This window comes from Nerophis ophidion, linkage group LG28, assembly GCF_033978795.1.
Source record: "Nerophis ophidion isolate RoL-2023_Sa linkage group LG28, RoL_Noph_v1.0, whole genome shotgun sequence".
Classification (NCBI taxonomy): Eukaryota; Metazoa; Chordata; class Actinopteri; order Syngnathiformes; family Syngnathidae; genus Nerophis; species Nerophis ophidion.
Window position 1 is genome coordinate 17549592 of NC_084638.1, and position 9613 is coordinate 17559204.

A 9613-nucleotide genomic window follows, 5' to 3' on the forward strand; every position below is an offset into this window, starting at 1 on the left:
TAATATAAGTGTGACCTCATGCAGTGACAGAGCGTGATCCACGCTTCCTCCCCGATCCCCCACGATTCCTGATATCTTGGCTTTGCACACGGTACCCCAGCAGCACCAAGAGCGTTTCTCGAACCTGGAGAACAAGCTCGAGGTCTCCTTCGCCAGCCTGCTTGCAAGATTGGACACAATTAGTCTAAGCTAGGGGGCCCCAAACTACGGCCCGCGGGGTGGATACGGCCCCCGAAGGTCCAAAATCCGGCCCGCGGGAAGTCCCAAGTAAAAAAGAAAAAAATTGTTTTTGTTTCTTTTAATTATTATTTTTTTAATCTGTCCTTTCTAGTCCATTTTGTACTGTCTCATAGCCACTCAGGCAAGTTTCATTGTCTAAAAATGCATTTTACCATCGATAACGTGATATGTGCGCTCTTTAAGTCAATTAGTGCACAAGGAATATATATGTGTGTGTGTGTGTGTATACGTTTGTAATAACAGACTCAGACTTGAACTTTTAACAGCCGCATTAAGTCAATAACATCAGCAGCTTTTACCACTTGAAACAAATTGCCAACATCAGAGGAATAATGTCTGAATCAGACTCAGAAAGAATAAGTCTTTTTCTCCAGCAGTTTGTACTACTGTAATGGTCTTTTCATTTCGCAATTATATTTTATTAGATATTACAGTTAAAATGACAAACAGTCATACTTTGCTCACGCAAACCCTTCATACAGGCACACATCCACTCATACACACTTGAGGAGAGAGGTGCACTCGAACTTTAACAACTCAAGGTTTACAGTATAGACATTATTAGAAAATATACCCAAATATTATATATATATATATATATATATATATATATATATATATATATATATATATATATATATATATATATATCCATCCATCCCGCTGCGGCTCACGATCAGCAGGCTATCCAGACCATAGCAAAATGGATGAATATTCCTCGGCATCAAGGATCCTCAAGAAGTGATCACAAGATCACCTCCCGAGGGCCTGTCCACCGTACACACTACAAAAAAGATGGCAGTTTTGTTTTTCTTTAAAATCTCAATAAGTTGCCACCTCATCCCTGCGATGAGGTGGCGACTTGTCCAGGGTGTACCCTGCCTTCCGCCCAATTGTAGCTGAGATAGGCGCCAGCGCCCCCCGCGACCCCGAAAGGGAATAAGCGGTAGAAAATGGATGGATGGATGTCAATAAGTTATGATTCAATATAAAGGTTTCCAGGTAAGTTTCCATTTTATTCATATTTGTAGAGTTTATAAATCTTATTTTTTTCAAGAGTCATTACATTCACAAGTTCATTTAGCCAGTTCCTGAAGTTGGGTGCAGATGGGGTTTTCCAGTCTCTGAAAATGAGTCTTTTGGCCAAGACCGTCCCAAGCAGCAACACAGTTGTAATATATTTTGGAAGCTTTTGTGTTTCTGAAGACCATCCAAACAAGATTATATCCCTGTCAGGAACAAGTTTTCTTTGATATACCCCCGAGTAAAAAAAGAAAATGCTGGACCAAAATGATTGAATAATTGGACATTCCCAAAACGAGTGAGACATTGATCCTTCAGCAGATTTACATTAATCACAAAGTGGAGATGCATCAGGATAAAATGTGTGTAATAAAACTTTAGAATAGTAAAAACGATGAATCACTTTAAACTGCATGAGCCTATGTCTGTTGTTATTTGAGCACTTGTGAATTTGAGAGCGTGTTGTTCTTAGTTCCTGTTCCCATGCTCTTTTAACACTGTCTGCTGATGTCATGGACATAATGAAGCAGCTGGCAAATTTAGCGACACGCTTCTTACTTGTGGGTGATAAATTTAATAATTCTAAAAGAGGATGTTTCTCATTTACCAGCTGGGACTTTGAAATGTTTTCTTTAATAAATATTTTTACCTGCAAATAGCAAAACCAACTGAATTGGTACAAATCAAATTTGATTCGCAATTGCTCAAATGACACAAGACTGTCCACGACATAAATGTTTTTTATGCATTTAATTCCATTTGAGTACCAGTCAAAAAATGTTTTATCTGTTATCGATGGAATAAGTGCATGATTTTGACATATTGGTGAATACATAGTTACATTGGAAATATTCAATTGTTTTTCAATTTGAGAAAGAATTTTGATAGAGTTTTTTACAACTTCACTATGGCTTATTGATTTAATTGAAGAGACTGGTTTAGTAAAAAGTAGAGATAGCAATGATGTATAAGGTTTAACTAATGACTGCAGTTCCAATTTCAGCCATGAGGGAGCAGAATTAAGTGATTCATTCTTTGGGAACGCCATCTTCCAATAAAATAGGTCAATGCTTTCAAATTTGATGCCCAATAGTAATTTTTGAACATTGGAAGACCCAGTCCCCCTTCCTTTGTAGATCTAAATAAGTGCTTTTTGGATATTCTGCCTTTTTTATATCCCCACACAAAATCTAGAACTAAAGATTCAAGTTTTTGGAAAAAATCTTTTGGAATTAGAATTGGTAAATTTTGAAAAGATAGATATATTTTGGCAGAGTGATAATTTTTATAGCATTCACTCTGCCTAACATTGAGAGAGGTAGGGTCTTCCAATACTCAATACACACGTTCAGTTTCTCAAAGGCTTCAGTAAAGTTCAACTTTAGTAATGATTCATAATTTTTAGATATTTTTAAGCCAAGATAAGATATATAATTTTCTGCGACTTTAACTGGATTTTGACTGATCCTAACATTATCTCCTAGGAACATAAGCTCACTTTTGGACCAGTTTATTTTATAACCAGATATTCTAAAAGAAGTGGTAATGCAATGTGTGGCTCAGTAAGTGTAACAATTACATCATCTGCATAAAGTGAGATGAGACTCTCTGTTGAGCCCACTGAACATTATTTAATATTAGAGTTCATTCTTAAACCAATAGCCAGTGGTTTGAGGGCCAAATTGAAGAGTAAGGGCGAAAGGCAGTAACCCTGTCTCACGCCACAATGTAATTCAAAACTATCCGATATTACATTATTAGTTATGACATATGATTTTGGTGCAAAATAAATTATTTTAACCCATTTTATAAAGTTTTCTCCCAACCCAGATAATTTGAGAACATGATAAAGATTAGCCCACTCAATTTAATCAAAAGCTTTATGAGCATCCAGAGTCAGGACCGCGGCCTTTTTGTTTCCTGTGCAGTCTGAGTACAACACGTTCAGTAATCTCCGTACATTGCCAAAAGAATGTCTGTCCGGGATGAAACCAACCTGATCCTCCGGATGAATAATTTCTGTTATGTGGTGCTTAACCTTGTTGCGAGTACCTTAGTTAGAATCTTATGGTCTAAATTGAGCAGGGAGATAGGTCTATAATTGGCTGGATCAAGTGTTTTTTTTCCCTTTTTTGGTATTATACATACATGGGCTTCATACAAAGAGTTTGGAAGTTTATTGTTCACGAAAGAACCATTTAACATTCTAAGTATTGTAGGGGAAAGTATTTCACTAAAAGCTTGATAAAACTCCGCACCAAATCCATCTGGACCAGGTCTTTTATTCACGGAGAAAGATTTCAGTGCTTTTTGCAGTTCTTCAGTTGAAATAGTTTTGTCTAAAGAATTCTGATGATTTGGACTCAGTTGAGGTAGGTTTAATGAGATAAAAAAAAAAAATTGAAATCATTAGCCGATATAGCTGAACTAGATTTATATAATTCTGAATAAAAGTCTTTGAAGACATTGTTGATATCCTGTAAATCTGTATATGTTTCACCTGTTTTTGAGCATATTTTGTGAATAGCATCTTTGGCTTGATCTCCTTTGAGCTGTCTAAACAGAAGTTTGTGTGGTTTATCGGATATTTAAAAATGTTTTTGTTTATTTTTCAGCAAGAGTTTGGATACTACCCCGTAAAAAAGAGAGTTGTATTCATTTTTCAGTTTCAGCATCTTATTGTAGTCAGACTGCAAAAGAGAATTTATATGAATTTCTTCCATTTCTTTAATTTATTTTTCTAATTCTTCCTGCCTTTTTCTTGCTTCTCTTTGATTTGAGCTTTCAAATGAAATTATAAATCCTCTCACAGTAGCTTTAAGGGCTTCCCACAATGTGGAGTCTGAGAACCTCTCCGTTATCATTCACCTCAAAAAAATCTTGGATTATCTTGTTTATATACTCTTTAAAATCTTCATATAATAACAATTGTGGATTAAATCTCCATTTTTGTTTGATTTTAAGGAGATCAGTTTGGATCTGCAAACTCACAGAACTGTGATCTAAGATGATTCTACTGTGGTACTCGGGATTACTGACATTGGAGAGGGCAGAGGCTTCCACAAAAAAGTAGTCAATTCTCTGGAAGAATTGTGTACAGTAGAGTAAAATTAATATTCCCTTTTATTAGGGTGTTTTATTCTCCATGTCTATGATATTTCTTGATTTCATAATATTATTAATCGTTTTAATGGAATTAGCAATTACATGAGATTTAGTTGACAATCTATCTAAAGTGAGATCCAAAAGGCAGTTAAAATCACCACCAATGTAGATATGAGAGGAGCTATCATCAGGAAATAGACCAAACACTCGATGATACAAGTTTGAGTCATCGGTGTTTGGTCCGTAGATATTCAAAAAAGTTACTGGGTAGGATGTACAAACCCCGTTTCCATAAATAAATGGGTTGTACTTGTACAGCGCTTTTCTACCTTCAAGGTACTCAAAGCGCTTTGACACTACTTCCACATTTACACACACATTCTCACACTGATGGAAGAAGCTGCCATGCAAGACGCTAACCAGCACCCATCAGGAGCAAGGGTGAAGTGTCTTGCTCAGGACACAACGGACGTGACGAGGTTGGTACTAGGTGGGGATTGAACCAGGGACCCTCGGGTTGCGCACGGCCACTCTTCCACTGCGCCACGCCGTACCACTCCATATGAGTTGAGAAATTGTGTTAAATGTAAATATAAACGGAATACAATGATTTGCAAATCATTTTCAACCCATATTCAGTTGAATATGCTATAAAGACAACATATTTGATGTTCAAACTCATAAACATTTTTTTTTGCAAATAATCATTAACTTTAGAATTTGATGCCAGCAACACATGACAAAGAAGTTGGGAAAAGTGGCAATAAATACTGATAAAGTTGAGGAATGCTCATCAAACACTTATTTGGAACATCCCACAGGTGTGCAGGCTAATTGGTAACAGGTGGGTGCCATTATTGGGTATAAAAGCAGCTTCCATGAAAAGCTAAGTAATTCACAAACAAGGATGGGGCGAGGGTCACCAATTTGTAAGCAAATTGTTGAACAGTTTTAGAACAACATTTCTCAACGAGCTTGTGGAGGGGCGTGGTCGACGCGTCCCCTGCGGGCGGGGCATGTGCAGGAGCCGGCTGTGAAGCGATGACAGGTGAGGAGATTTCTCAGCTGGAATGAGTCATCTAATCACCTGTCTCTTTATCAGGAGCGCTGGAGACCATGAGAGGGGGCAGAGAGAGAGACGCGACCAGGGGGCTGGGAACAATTGCACTGCTGAAAAGCAGGAACGAACAAGGGAAAAGATTTTATGTTGAAAGACCTGAAAAGATTTTGTGTTGTAAGATTAAAGTTCTGTATACTTGGAAGCATCCTGTCTGTGCTTTCTGGTGGTACCCCGCACCTCAACGGCAGCGAGTGTCACATTGGCGCCCAACTAAAGTGAACCAAGGAGAATGACGACTCCAACCCCCCTGGAAGCGCTTGGGATAGTCCTGGCGGAGGTGTCGGCGGCCAGCCAGCAACAAATGCAGGTACTGCAGACACTAATGGACAGAGAGGGGGGAGCATCAAGCGCCGGAGCGGGCGCGGTCATGCAGCGCATGACAGAGACAGAAGACCCGCAAGCATTTATTGATGTCTTCGAGGCTACAGCGACAGCGTGCGGGTGGACGCAGGAAGAGTGGGGGGTGAGACTGTTGCCGCTCCTGGCGGGGGAGGCGCAGCGGGCGGCGCTCAGCCTACCAGCGGCAGACCGAGTTCAATTTCCGCAGCTGAGAAGGGCAATCCTGGACCGGGTCGGCAGCACCGCGGAGGACCACCGGCGCCGATTCCGCTCACTAAGGCTGGGGCCAGAAGACCGGCCATTCGCTCTCGGGCAGCAGCTGCGCGATGCGGCCGCAAGATGGCTCAGACCGGCAGACATGGACAACCGCATGTTCGAGCTCATCGTGCTGGAGCAAATCCTTGAAGCCATCCCAGCACGCACCTCGGCGTGGATAAGGTACCACCGGCCGGACACAATGACAGATGCAGTGACGCTGGCCGAGGACCACCTGTTGGTACACCGCAATGCGCGGAGAGAGGAAGCGACAGCAGAGAAACCCACACCGGCCCAGCACAGACGATCCACACCATCTGTGGCAGCAGCACCATCGGAGCCCCGCGTCCGACCGGCAGGAGCAACAGTTACCCACGAGCAGGTTCCCGTGTCAGACATTTGCACCAAAAACAAAAAAACAAAACAACACACACACCAACAGCATTATCACAAGGGGGGGCGAGGGGATATAATTGTGCCTCTGCTCCTTTCTTCCAGGGTAGCGGCGCTGCTGGTGGTGGGCTTCCCCCGCAGACGGCACTACGAGCACCAGGGCAGGTGTGCTGGGGGTGCGGACAGCCTGGTCACATGCGGCGGGAGTGCTCCGCAATGGAGGTGGGCCAGGTGATACAGGTGGCCGGACCTCCAGCACCCTCCCCCGATCCAGGGGAGACGTATTGTGTCCCGGTAAGGGTACAAGGGAGTACACACCGGGCTATGGTGGATTCGGGCTGTAAACAATGCATGATCCACCAGAACCTGGTTCGACCCGGGGCGTTGAGGCACGCGACACAGGGGAGGATAATGTGTATACATGGGGATGTGCACACGTATCCCGAGGTGCCTGTCGATATCTGGTATCGGGGCCAAAAACATACGGTAAAAGTCGCCGTAAGCTCGCGACTGACGCACCCATTGATTTTAGGGACAAATTGGCCGGGGTTTAGCCAGCTAGTGGAACAATGTATGGGGATGCGTTCACGGGCTGCAGAGCAGGGGAGTATCCGCGCAGTACTCAGTGGCGACGCGAGTTCATGCGGCGCTGTTGAGCGGGAACTGGCGGGGGCTTTGCGGGAGGACCCCCCCGGCTCCCCAGTGGAGACCCACGGAAGACTTTCCCCTCGAACAGTCCCGGGATGAAACTCTGCGCGCGGCCTGGGACCAGGTGGATTACATCGACGGTCAGCTGGTGCGCCCGGGGAAACCGCGGGTATTTCCCCACTTTTCCATTATTAGGGATAGGCTATACCGAGTGACCCGTGACACTCAAACAGGTGAAGAATACACCCGATTGTTGGTGCCAAAACATTGCAATCCCCTCGCAGGCCACATGGGGTACGAAAAAACAGGCATCCGGGCGGACATACGCCGATGGTGTACTGCCTGTCCGGACTGTCAGCTGGTGAACAGGGCGGCCATCCCAAAAGCCCCGTAGCGGCCATTACCGCTCATAGAGGTCCCATTCGATAGAATCGGAATGAACCTCATCGGACCATTTCACCCGAGCACACGGGGATATCGATTTGTGTTAGTCCTAGTGGATTACGCAGCCCGATATCCCGAAGCAGTGCCGCTGCGCTCCATCTCTGCAAAGAGTGTAGCACAAGCACTCTTTTCGGTCATCTCCCGGGTAGGGATTCCGAAAGAAATCCTTACCGACCAGGGCACGACCTTTATGTCGCGCACGATAAAGGAATTATACTGGTTACTGGGAATTCAATCTATCCGTACCAGCGTTTACCATCCACAAACGGATGGCCTGGTGGAAAGATTGAATAAGACACTGAAAACAATGATCCGTAAATTCATACACGAGGACAAACCTAATTGGGATAAATGGCTGGATCCCTTGATGTTCGCGATGCGGGAGGCACCCCAGACCTCCCTCGGTTTTACGCCCTTTGAGTTACTTTACGGCAGGAGGCCGCACGGCGTGCTGGACCTTATTAAAGAAAGCTGGGAGGAAGGCTCCAGCCGCAGTAAAAATGAAATTAAATACGTGTTGGACATACGAGCAAAACTTCACAAAGTGACGCACTTACCACGGGGAATTTTGCTCCGCGCCCAGCAACGCCAACAGCGCACGTACAATCGGGGGACCCAGCTGAGGAAATTTTCACCGGGAGAAAAAGTACTTGTACAACTTCCAGCACTAAAATACTGGCTAAGTGGCAAGGGCCCTTTGTGGTCACACGGCAGACTAGCGAGGTAGATTATGAGGTCCGGCGCTGGGACCGGGGCGGAGACATGCAAATTTACCACGTGAACCTGCTGAAGGCATGGAGGGAGGCCGAGCCTGTCTCCATGGTGACGGTAGTGAAGGAGGAGGAGGAGCTGGGGCCGGAGATCCCGCGCTCCGCCTCTCCCCCTCCTCTTCCTTGTGATGACCAGCTCACATTGGCACAAAGAGCGGAGGTTGCCGAATTACAGCGGCGCTATTCAGATGTGTTCTCCGCGCGGCCCGGGCGCACAAACCTCATCTGCCATCGCATTGAGACCAGCCCGGGGATTACGGGGCGGTCTCGCACCTATAGGCTTCCCGAGCACAAGCGTAAAATGGTGCGGGACGAATTAAAAACCATGCTGGAGTTGGGAGTAATAGCAGAGTCCCACAGTGCATGGTGTAGTCCCATCGTGCTAGTAGGGAAGAAAGATGGGTCTATACGCTTCTGTGTGGATTACCGCAAGGTGAATGAGGTGTCATGGTTCGACACGTACCCAATGACTCGGGTCGACGAGCTCCTGGATCGGCTAGGCACTGCGCGTTTTTTTTCCACACTGGATTTAACCAAGGGCTACTGGCAGATTCCCTTATCGTCAGAGTCCCGGGAAAAGACGGCCTTCTCCACTCCAGAAGGCTTATACCAATTTGTGACACTCCCGTTTGGCTTGTTCGGTGTGCCCGCGACGTTCCAGCGCCTCATGGACCGGGTGCTGCGACCCCACGCGGCCTACGCAGCCGCATACCTGGATGACGTCATCATCCAGGGTAACACCTGGGAAGAACATCTGCAGCGGGTGGGGCGGTGCTCGAGTCCTTGAGGCGGGCGGGGCTCACCGCCAACCCCGGGAAATGTTCAATTGGTCGGAGGGTGTTACAGTATCTGGGGTACCACTTGGGGGGGGACAAGTGCGACCGCAGGTTGGAAAAACGGCGGCGATCGCAGCATGCCCGCCGCCCAAGACGAAAAAGGAGGTGAGGCGGTTTTTGGGCATGGCCGAGTACTACCGCCGCTTCATTCCCCGATTCGCGGAGTTGACCAGCCCACTGACCGACCTCACCCGAAAGGGTGCGCCAGAACTGGTCCAGTGGATGGAGCAGTGCCAGCAGGTGTTCGAACAGGTAAAATCTGCACTCTGCGAGGAGCCGGTACTGTGCATGCCTAACTTTTCCATCCGTTTCTGTCTGCAAGCGGATGCATCGGAGCGGGGGCTGGGGGCGGTGTTGTCGCAGCAGGTGGGGGGCGTCGACCGCCCCATCCTATACATCAGCCGGAAGCTCTCGGACCGGGAGGCGAGATACAGTACGGT

General features: G+C 45.9%; 1 protein-coding gene across 3 annotated transcripts in view; it reads right to left on the bottom strand.

Moving 5' to 3' along the window:
• Positions 1 to 9613, bottom strand: part of LOC133545492 (major histocompatibility complex class I-related gene protein-like) — a 291962-nt gene that overhangs the window by 142629 nt on the left and 139720 nt on the right. The gene's annotated exons all lie outside the window — the stretch shown is intronic.